We start from the raw sequence: 13,545 nt of genomic DNA, 5'->3' as shown, positions 1-13,545 counted from the left end.
TGATGAGTTAATTCTCACTGGAAAAAAATATATATATATTACAACACTGAAGAATGTTAACATGGTACACATTCTATTTGGAGAAAATACACCTAGCAGAGCTACAGTGCAAGCCTATATTAATTTCAATGCTTCCTACAGGCTGAGAAACTTTAAAAAAAAAGGCATTACAAATACTAGAGTCAAATTTCTGTGAGGCTGGAAGCTTATCCACCTCAGACCTTCAAAACTTACCTGTAAAATCTCATACAAACAGTTATGTTTAGAAATTCTCTGATATTTCTCAGATGATAAATGCTGTTTTGTTTTCAAATGAAAACTGGAAGAAATGAGAAGAGAAGCAAATTAAGGAGCCAAAGTCACCTATCGTAAGTATTCTTGCCCTACAAAAAGGGGAGAGAGGGTTAAGAAAAATATGTAGTGTATGTGTGAGACTGAAATATCTTAATTTTTCTGCTCCACAGGCTCACCTCTGTTTAGGAAAGGGGGGGAAATCACTGTCATAAAGGATTAAGCACAGGGCTGGAATCAAGTCAGATGAGTTCAAGTGGTGGTTCTTTGTCTACCTTAGAAGATAAACCCGAGAGAAACAAACAGCTCTTCATTTCTGTAGTATGTCTGTCTCCTCTTTTCAAAAACTCTACCACCATTTATTCAAGAGTACTGCACACTTTGATGTCTAGAGATGAAAAGCGGTTTTTGAGGTAAGAAATCACAGATCAGTCCTAATCTAGAAGAATCAGTGGCTACTAATGATGAGCAATTTAATTCCATATGAGTAATTTTTCTCCCTTTATGGGTTTGTTTTACTAGACAGTTATCAGGTCAAATGGTGCTAAGTGAATAAATGAAGAGCATTTCTTGTGAATAAACTGAGTAAAAAAAGTGACCTATTTTTCTGCTCATAAAATTAGTGTGGAGCAGGATCCATTTTTTCTTGCTCATAGTCAGATGTAGTCCCAGCACTAAGTAAATTGAGCACTTCACACCCATTCACTAAAGTAAATTTATTCTGATTTATCTTATACACTTGTCAAAAGCTGTGCCAAGATGTATAAACAAACCATTTTCTTGGATTGTTTCAAGCTAATCATATTAACATATTTGCTTTATTGGCTTTGGGGGGTTTCCAAGTGGAAATGATTGAAGTAGGGTCCAAAACCAGCTTTGTTCTGTTGCCAGTTCTGGTGCTAATGTGTGCCTCATTGGACTTCTACTGTCCCTGACAATGGGCCTGCGCTTTCACAGAGGACGCTTTCAGCGGCAGCTCATCATCAGTTTATTTCTGCAAAATGTCGTGCTTAATAAGTCAATTATTTAGAATGTGGAACAACTGGGAAGCATGACATTGGATCTGCAAAAAGTGGTGCTCGTCGGCTGCAGTCAGAGGAGCTTGGGGGATTCCCACAGGCTGAAAAACAACTAATCTACAGAAATATACAGGAAATGCAGTGTACAGTTAGACAGCATACTCAGCAGATCCCAGAGGAAGAAAGGATGTCATTAAAGACTGAAGAAGTCCATGCCACAACCATGTGCTTTATCAACACTTTGAAGAAGGAAAATGTTAACCTAGAGGGATTGTCAGTCAAGGCAAAACTCACACCTTTGCCCATGAGCAAAAGCTAAATGGACAAAGGATAAGTAAAAAAAAAATGTAAAAGTTGCTGTGACAAAGATACATATTATTCTGCTGCTCAAACAATTTCAAGCCATTTGAAAATGTGGGCTTATCTCTTTCCTTGGGCTATTATGAGCGTTTCCACAATTGAATTTGTTACAATTTATGGAGTAACAGGATCAAGCAGGCCAGGGTTACAGAGTCTATGGTTTGGGATGGAAAACAACATCTAAAAGACCCATTGGCTTAATGATGCAAGTCATGGCTTGTAGCAAACACAGTTTTAATTATGGTGAAACATTGGAGGTGAAATTCAAAGACAGAGTTAAGAAGGGCACAGATCTCTTGCTGAAGCACTGCTAAGGGTGGGAAAAACAAACAAGGCATCAGTATGAAGGCAGCCTGTCCGTCTATGTAGACCAGAGGCACTAAGAGGTATTATTGCTATATTATTGCTACCAACATTTTCAATGCTGTGGGTTTTCTATTTTGTTTCCTTTTTTTTTTTTTTTCTCCCCCTTTGGTTGTTGTTTTGTTTTGTTTTTTTTGCTTTGTTTTCTTTTGCTTTACTACTGGACCTCCAGGTACTTTGCAGAGGGTTTCAGTTATCGTGAGCCCTGTTTTAAAACCAGAGTAATTGTGGTCCCATGCAGGGATGTGGCTCAGCCTGGGACACACCCAGAGAGCAGCAGCAGGATCCAGAACAGCTCTCCGGGACACAGACCAGCACCCAGAACTGCTCGTACTTCTTTTTCCCCTGGGACCACTTTTATTTTATTTTATTTTATTTTGAAAAAAAAAAGAGTTCGGCTTCGCACATACCAATTTTATGAAAAGGAAACCCAAACCAAATATGATTTTTTTTAATAGGAAAAGGTTTCAGCCAACTCTGTATCTGTGACTCCGCATCCCTGTTCTCTGGCTCCCGATATCTCTCAGTGGAGAATACTCCAGGGAAAGCCTCTTTGGGCTGTATAAAACACATCCACATATGCAAAATAATAACGATAGTCTTAGAAGGGTGAATTCAGTGACCTGTCCTTCCTTTGCCGTTCCCTTCATTTATGCCCCCCCCCTCTTTCTGCACATCGATTTCCTATTCTTTTCTCACGGAGGTGACTGAGATTAAAGGTTTACTGTGGCTGATTATTCAGGAAAGTCCCACTTTCTAAATCTGGTTCTAATTAAAAAGGGGCGGGGGGAGGAAGGGAAAAAAAACCCTTCTTACTGTACACACAGGCAGCCTAATCCATCCTGCTGACTTTCATAGGCATGAGCTTCTATCATAGTATTAATAAACTATTTTCCAAGATTTATGTTTCTTAACCCTCCTCACCCTGGAGATTTTTTCGGATGTGAGCTGTAGATGTCGCTTCAAGAAAAGATGGGCATCTGACTTCGGCCTGGACATCAGTTTATTTATGAGGGAGGGGGCCAGGAGTTCAACCCTTGTGTTCGTAACAGGGCTAAGCAAACAGCTCCAAAACAGCTTTAAGCCATTCTTAATAGATGGAGGAGCTGGTAACCCAACTCCCAACCATAGCTGGAGTTCACGTTTAGGTTGTGATTTTACTCCATTCCCAAATGTCACTTTATCCCTGCTTTTCAGGAGCTTATTTTCAAAGATTTATGAAATGTGAGATGACAAACCTGGTGCAATAATGTTGTGGAGATTTTGCCCTTAACTCACCCTAGGAAATACTCTGCACGAATGGTGTGGAGGTAGCTTCCAAGAGTAGCCTTATTTCCCCTAGGAAAAAGAAAATCTGAGCTGTGTGCCATTAAAATGAAAAACTCAAAGAGGGTAGGAGGGTACTGAGAAGGGCATTAATCAGAAGTGGTAAAAAAAAAAAAAAGCTTTTTTTTGTTGCCTGGGAAAAAAAGACACAAGGATGAAGAAGAAATGAATTTATAGGAGGACAGAATAGCTCTACCACAATTTGTCAAGAAGTTACACAGCAGACAGCTTCCTCCACACAGTCTGTCTTTACTATAGGGACAAAAAGGTTCCCATTACTTCCTTCTTGTCTATATTATAATTATTAATATTAGTTATTAATTCTACAGAAAACCCAAACTGCATGCATAGATTCCCACCTCAGTCCCTGGGAAGCTGATGGAACAGCTTATCCTGGAGGCCATCTCTAAGCATGTGGAAAACAAGAAGGTGATCAGGTGTAGTCAGCATGGATTCACCAAAGGGAAATCATGCTTAACCAACCTGATTGTTGCATTCTGTGATGGGACAACTGGCTAGATAGATGAGGGGAGAGCAGTGGATACTGTCTACCTGGACTTCAGCAAGGCTTTTGACGCTGTCTCCCGTTATAATATCCTCATAAGCAAGCTTAGGAAGTGCAGGCTTGAGGAGTGGACGGTGAGGTGGATTGAGAAGTGGCTGAACTGCAGGTCTCAGAGGTTTGTGCTCCGTGGCACAGTGTAGCTGGAGGCCGGGGGTCAGTACCGGGTCCAGTCTTGTTTAATTCATTTACCAGTGTCTTGAATGAAGGGGTACAGTGCTTCCTCAGTGAGTTTGCTGGTGGCACAAAACCAGGAGGAGTGGCTGATCCACAAGAAGGCTGTGCTGCCATTCAGAGGGACCTGGACAGGCTGGAGAGATGGGCAGAGAGGAACCTCTTGAAATTCAACAAAAGCAAGTGCAGAGTCCTGGGGAGGAATAACCTCCACCACCAGGACAGGCTTGGGGCTGACCTGCTGGAGAGCAGCTCTGCAGAGAAGGACCTGGGGGTCCCAATGGGCACCAAGTTGACCACGAGCCAGTGCTGGGCCAAGAAGGCTGCTGGTATCCTGGGCTGCATTAGGAAAAACATGGCCAGCAGGTCAGGGAGGCGATCCTCCCCCACTGGTCAGCCCTGATGAGGCCTCACCTGGAGTGCAGTGCCCAGCTCCAGACCCTCCAGTGCGAGGGGGACCTGGAGCTCTTGGAGGGAGTCTAGCAGAGAGCAGTCAAAGTGATGGGATGGGAGCTTCTCTCACATGAGGAAAGGCTGAGGGAGCTGGGCCTGTTCAGCCCAGATGAGAGAAGACTCAGGGAGGATCTGATCAATGTTTATCTAATGAAATTGGGAAAATTGTAAGAAAAAGTTGATCTCAGCCACATTTCCAGAGAAGCCCATCTCATAGATTCTCATGTTTTTTCACTAACCCAAATATGCAACACCCACCACTGCTGCCCATCTGCAGGAGATCTCCTGTGAAGCACTGAACACCAAAGATGCTGGGGGTAACAAGCTGGTAGTTAATGGGAGTGCTAGGTTTCCTTCTACACCCTCTCTGAATCTACCACACAACCTAGAAAAGCACTTTAAAAAGAGTGAGAAAAGGGAGTGGAGGAGTATCATCTGCAGCCACTGTTCGTGCTGCAAACCCATACTATCCTCATAACAAAGTGGCCTGTGAACACAGAAAAGCAAAAGTAGTTGCTCAGGAGCCAGAAAAATAAAAATAAAAATAAATAAAATAAAATAATAATAATAATTTTTAAAAACCATCAAATATAGTGTTCTTCCTAGCAAACAGAGAAATAGAAGAGAGAGGTGAGGCTCCTGGCCAGACAGATATCTTCCTCAGGACACTGCAGAAATGGAAAATTGAAGAAGGTGTTCATTCAAGTATGTATGTGATCTTTGGGCAATAGCTCATCTTCAGGACAGACAGTAGAAGCTTGAGGCATAGCCAAGCTTTCAGGAATGTCAATATTTCAAATCTGGGGCAAACAGATTTAAAACAAACAAACAAACCAAACAAACAGTCATAATCACATATCCAAGGTCTCCTCTCTCTTGGCAATAAATACTCATACAGCAATTTGATTTTTCCTGGCTCATCTGTTTCTTTAAGCCTCAGAGCATTGCTGAAGCAGTAGACACTGGGGGCAGCAGGATGACCATGCCCTCTGTCATGAGAAATACTCATACGACGGACCCTACACAGAGAAAAGAGTGTCTCTGACCAGGAAGGAAACCTTGAGTTAATGGACATTATGGAGATCTCCTTATGGAGATCCAGGCTCTTAACAATGGATGGAAAAAAATGCTAAAAAAAATAAAAAGATAATATGAATTATCACTACAGTCAATGCATGAGAGCACAAGTGCAAACATCAGGCTTGATTTCTTTCTGATTAGATGGCATGAGAAAAAAAAAAAAAGAGAGATAATAAGTCATCAGTAAGAAAGAAAGAATTATACCAACATATTGGTTTCACATGTAGTTTATATATTTGATGCTTTGCATATGTATTCTCTCCTAGCACATTTCCAGAAAAGAAAAAAAAATCTATCAAAAATCCCTTTGTTATTACTTAAAGTTTAACTTCTTAGGAGTATTGTACAGCCTCTGAGGTCAAGAGGGTGAAGACATCACTGTAGAGGCGTCAGAGTTGGTGGTTGCATTAAACAACATTGGACATGTTCATATAAAAACAACCATTGGGATGTTTCCATGCCATGTATGTTTGCGTAAATATCTGCATGTATTTATAACCCACCTCTCCTCGTAAAGATATAAAGCTATCTTCTTGGTGATTTACATTGTGTATCTGCAATCTGCTGCAAGGTCAAAGCAACTCAACTGAGGTCTATGGAGCTACTCCAGATTTACACTAGTCTAATAAAGATCAAAATCTAGCCCTGCATATTACCCTTCCTATTCACAAGCGTATTTTTATGTTTGTGTTATCTTCTGCCTTGTTACATTCCTGAAGAGTTTTTGTGCTAACATAGTTGGACTACAAGATTTTCTCTAATCGTGTAATCTTGGCCCTTTTTTAGGAGGAGAGTTAACAGCTGGGTTAAATTACAAAAATGACAGTATTATATGACTAGCAGCATCAGTATCTAAAAACTAATCTGAGTATCAACCACTGCTGAGCATCTAATTACATTAATGAAATCCTACAAAAGTTCCACTTCATTCAAATATTTTACTGTGAAACTGAAAACATAAATTATTCAGAGGACTTGAGGAAACCAGCTCTCTCTGCAAACTGCACTTCCAGCAGTCTCCCCACTAGGTCTCCCCACTAGTAAACATAACACTCTCTCTTCGTGATGATATTTGAGCAGTAGAGGTGCCTTGCCCAAGGCCTGCAGAAAATCAGTTTCAGAAGCAGGTTGTGATTGCAGGAGTTCCTCACCCATTCACTCATCCATTGAACCATTTAATTCAATCTGAAAAAGCATGTATTCATACTCAAAGTGTTGTGCCTATAATGCACCTTAGTTTACAGTCTTTGGAAAGGTTTTAAAGAAAAAAATAAATTAACTGCCATAGATTACTTCAGAATATTCTGTTCTATCTCAGAGCAGGATGATTCTTCAAGGTGCAGTTTATGTTTGCATTCTGTCAGTCTGTTTGTAGGTAAGTTAAATAATTGTGAAAATGTTAGTTCCAGCCATAGCCCCTTTCACCACCAGTATTTTAGTCATACCTTAACCTATATAATTTTCTTCGATGAGAGTGTTTACACTTCCAAATACCTATTGTGAATACCAGCTGGCTTTAAATGTAAAGATGACAAAAGAAGAAGGAAAATAGAAGACACAAAAGCTTTTTAAAGAGAATTCCCTCCACCTGAGTCCCAGCAAAAGAGGTATGGTAAATAATTCTGAATGAGCTTTTTTAATACCTGACAACAGGGATTCGGAAAAAAAAAAAAAAAAAAGTTGATTAATACAGCTTGATATAGTTCCCCAGCCAAAGTGGCTAGATCCTTACAGACTAATGTTCTTAAAGACACAAAGAAATGAAAATGTTATCTCTCTTTTAGCTGTAATCTCTGATTAGAACGTTTAATCAATTAGCATTGCTGTTGTCAAAACTTGCTCCCAACAAAGGATGAGAAAACCTGCCGGAGGGGGATTGCAACGGCTGGCCAATTCCAAACCATGCAGTGAGGTGGGAGACTCGTCCCTGCAAGAAACGTCATGTTTTACTAGGGTGCAACACCGAGTTTTGTGTCGTGAGATGAGAGCACTTTTCTGGCATTATTCATCTCGGAAGCACTTGCAGAATATCAAATAACCCCCAAAAGAAGAAAAGCTTAATGTCAAAAATTGGAAGTGTCAAATTACACTGAAGACGGTGTCTTTTTCTTTTCCACTTTCAGAAAGCAGGGGATTTGTGATCTTTGGAAAGTGCACTGCTGCTGCCGCTGTTAAAAGAAAAAAAAAAAAAAAAAAGTTTGTAGGCCAACTGTGAAAAACTTGCTGCATGTTTTCATTGCTCTATGAGTCACCTGGGGTTTAGTCTCAGAGCTGGTCATTATTGGAATTCCAACAAAAATGACAAGAATTCTTTTTCTTTTTCTTTCTTTCTTTCTTTCTTTCTTTCTCTTTTTTTTTTTTTTCAGTGAGGTTTATTATCTCTCTCATTAACCCGACCTTTGTGTTACAGAGTTCTCTGAGGTCTCAGACAAGAACAGAATCTCATTGTGCTAAGTACTGTACAAACATATAACAGCTCATATAAATAGGCAGGGGATTGGGCTACAAAGAGGAGAAGGAAGAAAATACAATTGTTTCCATTTCATACATGGCAACCTCAGACCCAGAGAGGCTTTATGACTTACTTAAAGCTGGGGACAATGTCCATGGTTTAAAAATTCACCCATGTTTCCTGTGTGAGACTATGCAGCATTAACCACAAAATTACCTTTCCTTTCCACCTACCTATCTGCTTATGAACGCAGGGCCTGTCATGCAATCCTTGATGGTTTCCTGAAGCGCAGCAGGGTTTATTGTTTGGCTCTGGCCCTCCATCAAAACCTTCCTCAGAGACTTCTGCTTTGCAGCTCCTGAGCCGTCAGCTGCCATGCTTGTCTGTCCACTGCAGGGAATTCCTCGGGTCCCCTGCCTGAGCCATCGCTTTATCTGCACCACAGACATAGCTTCCATGTGGTGTAATCCTGGTACCTGGCCAGATGGGTGTATTGACTACGAATATTTCTTCATGAGAAATTCAAATGCAGGTCATGGCAAACACATGTGTTTGAATGGAAATCATTTATTTGAGGGCAGCGAGGCATTCGGGGGACTTCGATAAGACTTTAGGAAAGGCTCCTCCACGGTGGGTGGCTACAGAAAGTAGCTCACCATTTCGGGATGAGGGAGAAAGCATGTTCTTGGCTTAAAACAGCCAAGTAACAGCCGGTACACTGTAACCCCCAGAGCAAAGGCAAGACAACCCCAGGGATTGTTCTCTTGTCAGAGCTGCAGAGCAGTGAGATTTAATGTGTTGGCTTTTTTAATGAGTTGCAGAAAGAAGTGGACAGTGAGGTGATGAAATTTCCTGAAGTGCTGACAGACTAAGGCGTTCTTACTTAGTTATGGGAAATGCTGGAATATGCATGTTAATTGGTATGACTGTTTAGGGTTGTATTCAAGCGTGCAGTGTTCTTGGAAAGAACTGTATTGGTTTCATGTGCATCTTTTTGATGTGGTCTTCATTCCTGAGCCACGACTCCGTCTCTTAAGGATTGGAGAAGACAAACAACCATGGAGAATGCAACAAGAGCAACACTAGAGAGGCCCGGGCTGGATTAGCAGGGGTCTAAAGGGAGCTCTTACACTTGTAGGATGTCCCAGGGAAAACAAGAGCAGAGCAAGAGCTGCCAGGAGCAGGGGCAATGTTCACTGAACCACAAGGAGATGACAGCTGTTGCACTCCTCTTTGCGTAAAGTGCCCGAATTTCATCCCCCCAAATCATAGCCTAAAAGCTATGGACAGAGATGCTCAGAAAAAAATTAATTAAAGACAGCAGTATATCTATCAGTAAGACGGGATGAAATACTGGCACCAGACACCTGAGTATTGCAGTGCAATGGCACAACAGAGACAGCCAGAGCTCTAGCATGGGCTGGGGAAACAGGGCAAGCCTAGGGATATTAAATCAAAAAGCAGCTCCACAGTAGCACATCCAAAGTGTACTTGAAAGAGACAGCCAGGCAAAATTAACCAGAAGAAGACTGATTAACACAGGCTGCAGAGAGAGCAGCGGGGTCATTCAGCTGTTCAAAACTCCTCACGACAAGTCTGTGAAGAGACTGGCTGGGCCCTGAGGAATTTTCAGAAGTCTAAGACCATAACCAAGAGGATAGCAGGAATAGTGAATAGTTTCTTTCTTTTTCTTTTTCTTTCTTTCTTTCTCTTTCTTTCTTTCTTTCTTTCTTTCTTTCTTTTTCTTTCTTTCTTTTCTTAAGATTATTTAATTCACCCACAACCTTCCAATTCCGACTTGCAAATATCTAAATAAGCCAAAGAAACTGTGAATTGAATTCTAAGTATTTTTATACCATTTCCAAATTGAAAGTCGGGATCTCTCAGGCTGTCTCACAGTGTTACAGAAGCTTTCTCAAAATTAGGAACCCAGAGCACTTTTCAGGGGTGACTCTTCCTCAGATTTTTGCAGATTTCTGTGAGGGACAAGCAACTACCCCTGACAATTGACTGTGGATCCTTCCTTGTTTTATTTTGTGACCTAATCTGTGTCAGTCTGAATGTACTGACATGTAACAAAGATTGAAGGACTAAAGTAATAAACTAAATTAGAGTTTTTCTGTTGTCAGAGCTGACAATGGATTAATAAAAGGGCCATATTCAAACCTCAGTCCCATGCTTTACTCATTCCTCTAATAGCCGAAAGGCTGTTGTGTTAGAAAAGGGTGTAATAAGGACATGTTGTCCTAGACATTGTGTTTCCTAACATTCTGTTAACTGGACACATTTTTGTGGGTTAATAACCTCACTTGTTTTCTGATGCTTACATTCAATTGCAAAAGCAGCTGAGAGGAAAAAAATGCAAAGAAAGACTAGAATAAAAGCCAAGAAAACCTTCTGTGGAAGTGTAGGTGTTTGGACATGATAGCCTTTTGGCAACTTCAGATGTTGCTTTTTTTTTTTTTTCCTAGGTGTTTAAAGAAAAGCAATTACCTCTGTGATGACACTTAATATGCCAAAATTCAGCCTCAAGCAGTTTTTTATGGCTGTGTTATAAACTCCAGAAACTACAGAGTACACTGGATCCACTGAAAGATGTTCCAGTGTAGCAGTTCTGACAGGAAACCTGTGGTTACACTGGCATCTGAAAATTCTTGAAAAAAGACAAATAAGCAAGCAAAAGAACTAGTGGTTTAGGGGGGTGGAAATGCTGCATGATTGGCCAGGGAGATGTAATAAATGGGCTGGGATTCTTTGCCTTTTTGAAGCTTATCTTTAAATTTTGGTGCAGATTTTGCCCCTTTTGTGCTCGTTTCTTTGAACAGCAGACAAGGCTTTCACCAAGGGGGTGGAAGGAGGAAACAGGGGGGTGCTGATACAATCAAAAAAGGGTTGTGCCTTGAGGTTTGCATACCCTGGGCAATAGCACTGTATGCAGTGGATGTTTATTCCTGCTGCTGCTGTGTTCAGGTTACAATCTTACATATATGGTCTTAGTCTTATGATCTTACTTTTATGATCTTAGGGCTCTTACACTCAGCCCCGTCTGCTTCCCGTCCCCCTAGTCTGCACCATGGACACCTGGTGTGTCCTTGAGAAGACACAGACCACTGCAGGTCTGGATCCCAAATCAATGCTGGCTGAGGCCATTGGAAAAATACAAGTGGCTTTATAACAGATATTTGACATCAGGAGGGTTTTGTCTTTTGTTATATTAATGAGTTAATTAACATTTATAACAAGAACATTAGTTCAAGACAGTACACAGAAAAGCAAATAAATGTGCCAGGGCCTGAAGCATGGGAGATATTGAGGAGTTTTCCTGTATTATGATACCTACCCTGTCCTGGGTTGTAAACCAGAAAAGAGGAATCTTTGCGCAAAATTAGGGCCAGAACAGAAATTCAATCTGATCATGACCCTGGCTTTCCCATGTATGTTCCCTGCATGCATCGATCAATATTTTCTCTGGTATTTCAGTAACTGTGAACTGATTCTAAGAACCCACAAGTTACAACACTAAACAGTGTTTTCAGATATGCTTATGATGTTTATTTTAAGGATATGTCTAAATGTATCCTTCTAATTGCTTCATGGAAAAACAAGTTTACTTTATGGTTTGAGGGTGTAAGGCTGGGTATCGTATTACTCCTGTATTTGTATAGGAGTGACTATTCAAATGGTTTTGATAAGCTACAGAGCCTGAAGAGCTGCAATTAGATGTTTCCAGAAGCTTGTGCCATCAGTCAGCACAAGGTGAAACAGATTTTATAAAAACACTGCACCACACTGCTTGGAAATTAAAAATAATAATAATAATTGTTAAAATAATGCCCCTTTCACAAGCATCAAGCTGTCTTTTTTCTTTTTTTTTTTTTTTTTCCCAAGACTCTTTCCATGTTTTAATATCACTTTTTAATAACAATGTGTTTAGCGATGTTTTGGAAAGTCATGTTTCATACTTAAAAATAAAAAAAATTTAAAGTCTGTGTGCTTAAATTTTGTGTTTAATCCATCTCTGTAATTGAACTGATTTAAAAATATGTATTTTTAAAGTAGAACAGATTCAATGAAGTGAATAAACATGGATTCTGACTGATTTTGCTGTTAAAATAAAAGCAAAATCCAAAACGAAACCTTGTTTTCAGCATTTCCAGAATTCAAAGGAGAAAAAAGTAGCTCTCCTTCCTCAAACCAGCCTGCTTCATAAAGGTGTTTTCCCAGCAGTGTAAATGAAGGTGGTTATTCAAACTTGCAAACAAAATCCAAGAAGATCCTTTTGGCGCTTGGTATAGAGCCATTATGCAGGTGATTAACCCATTAATTTTCAAATGTGTACGTTGTCAAATATGACAAAACAAACGAGAGGAGGATGAAAGCAAAGTTGCCAATTACGACGTTGTACAAAGGAGTCAGCCCAAATTTAAGTGACAGACCTTTCTTTTCCCTTTAGGTTAATACTGCTTAAATTGCACCAAGCAATTTGCCACATATGATGCAAGTTAAATGCCACTCCTGCAAACTCCATGGAGAATTCTGCTGGCTCAAAGCACTTGCAAGTGGCAAGACTGAATCAACCAACTTCAATTGAAATGTATATTTAACTGGATATTGCATTTCCTTTGACTTAAAATGCAAATTGCAACTAACTTAGACAGATCTAGCTTTGGATGTGGGAAATGTGATTCAGAAGTCATTCAATCAAATGGAAGTCAGGGCTCCAAAGCTTAGTTTCTGTTTCAACCACTGATTTATAAAACTACGGTTAGACAATAATGTTTTTATGCTCTTCTCTTTGTGTTAACCAGCTTTTAATTTAAGTCTGAATAATTTAAGCAATGATTTGGAATCTCAGCATAAGAAATTCTATTCTAAGCAGTTGCTAGATTGCAATATATTGCAAATATATATATGTGTTATACATACACTCACACACACTTTAAATATGTTTGGGATCAGATCTCAAGGTTTTGAATGTTATTGTTTGATGAAGATATAATTCAGACAATATAAAGACAGTTTGTTTGGAGGTAACCAAAGAAACCCTGGCACTATCCATCTTTTATCTCATCAGCTATCTTCAGCATAATAAAACATTTTCAGAGAGAAAAAAAAAATATTTTCAAGACATCACTCCAGAAATATCAGAAAGACATTATTTGAAATATCCAGAGTAAATTTTAGAGCTGAAAAAAAATGGTATCAGCTTCTGTTGTCCCTCTTTGAACATGATTTGTTCTTTTTTTCCTTTTACTTGGTGATCAGAATTGCTCAGATGCCTGCTTTACCAGTCCAAAAACTCCAGTGGAGAAACACCACCCTAAAAACTACAAAAAATAAAATAAAATAAAATAAATTCTTAAGCTATTATTAACACCTGCACACAAGAAAACAGAGTTTCAATCATCACTTTTCTTTCCCTTTCTGATTATTTTCCTCTTACCAGTTCACTTTGCCTGGATTGT

The 13,545-nt window shown here is 39.8% G+C and overlaps 2 long non-coding RNA genes across 2 annotated transcripts; one reads left to right on the top strand and one right to left on the bottom strand.

The window, feature by feature from the left end:
• Positions 1-245: 245 nt before the first annotated feature.
• LOC121077916 lies at positions 246-12,687 on the top strand. The gene is made up of 3 exons (XR_005824362.1): positions 246-368; positions 465-704; positions 12,534-12,687. It is a non-coding gene; the product is annotated as an uncharacterized LOC121077916 (long non-coding RNA).
• LOC121077917 lies at positions 7,413-8,699 on the bottom strand. Its single transcript, XR_005824363.1, has 2 exons — positions 8,314-8,699; positions 7,413-7,796 (listed from the first exon to the last, which is right to left on the bottom strand). It is a non-coding gene; the product is annotated as an uncharacterized LOC121077917 (long non-coding RNA).
• Positions 12,688-13,545: the final 858 nt, after the last annotated feature.

Source organism: Cygnus olor, chromosome 14, assembly GCF_009769625.2.
Source record: "Cygnus olor isolate bCygOlo1 chromosome 14, bCygOlo1.pri.v2, whole genome shotgun sequence".
NCBI lineage: Eukaryota > Metazoa > Chordata > Aves > Anseriformes > Anatidae > Cygnus > Cygnus olor.
This window is presented reverse-complemented; position numbering and strand designations above follow the sequence as displayed.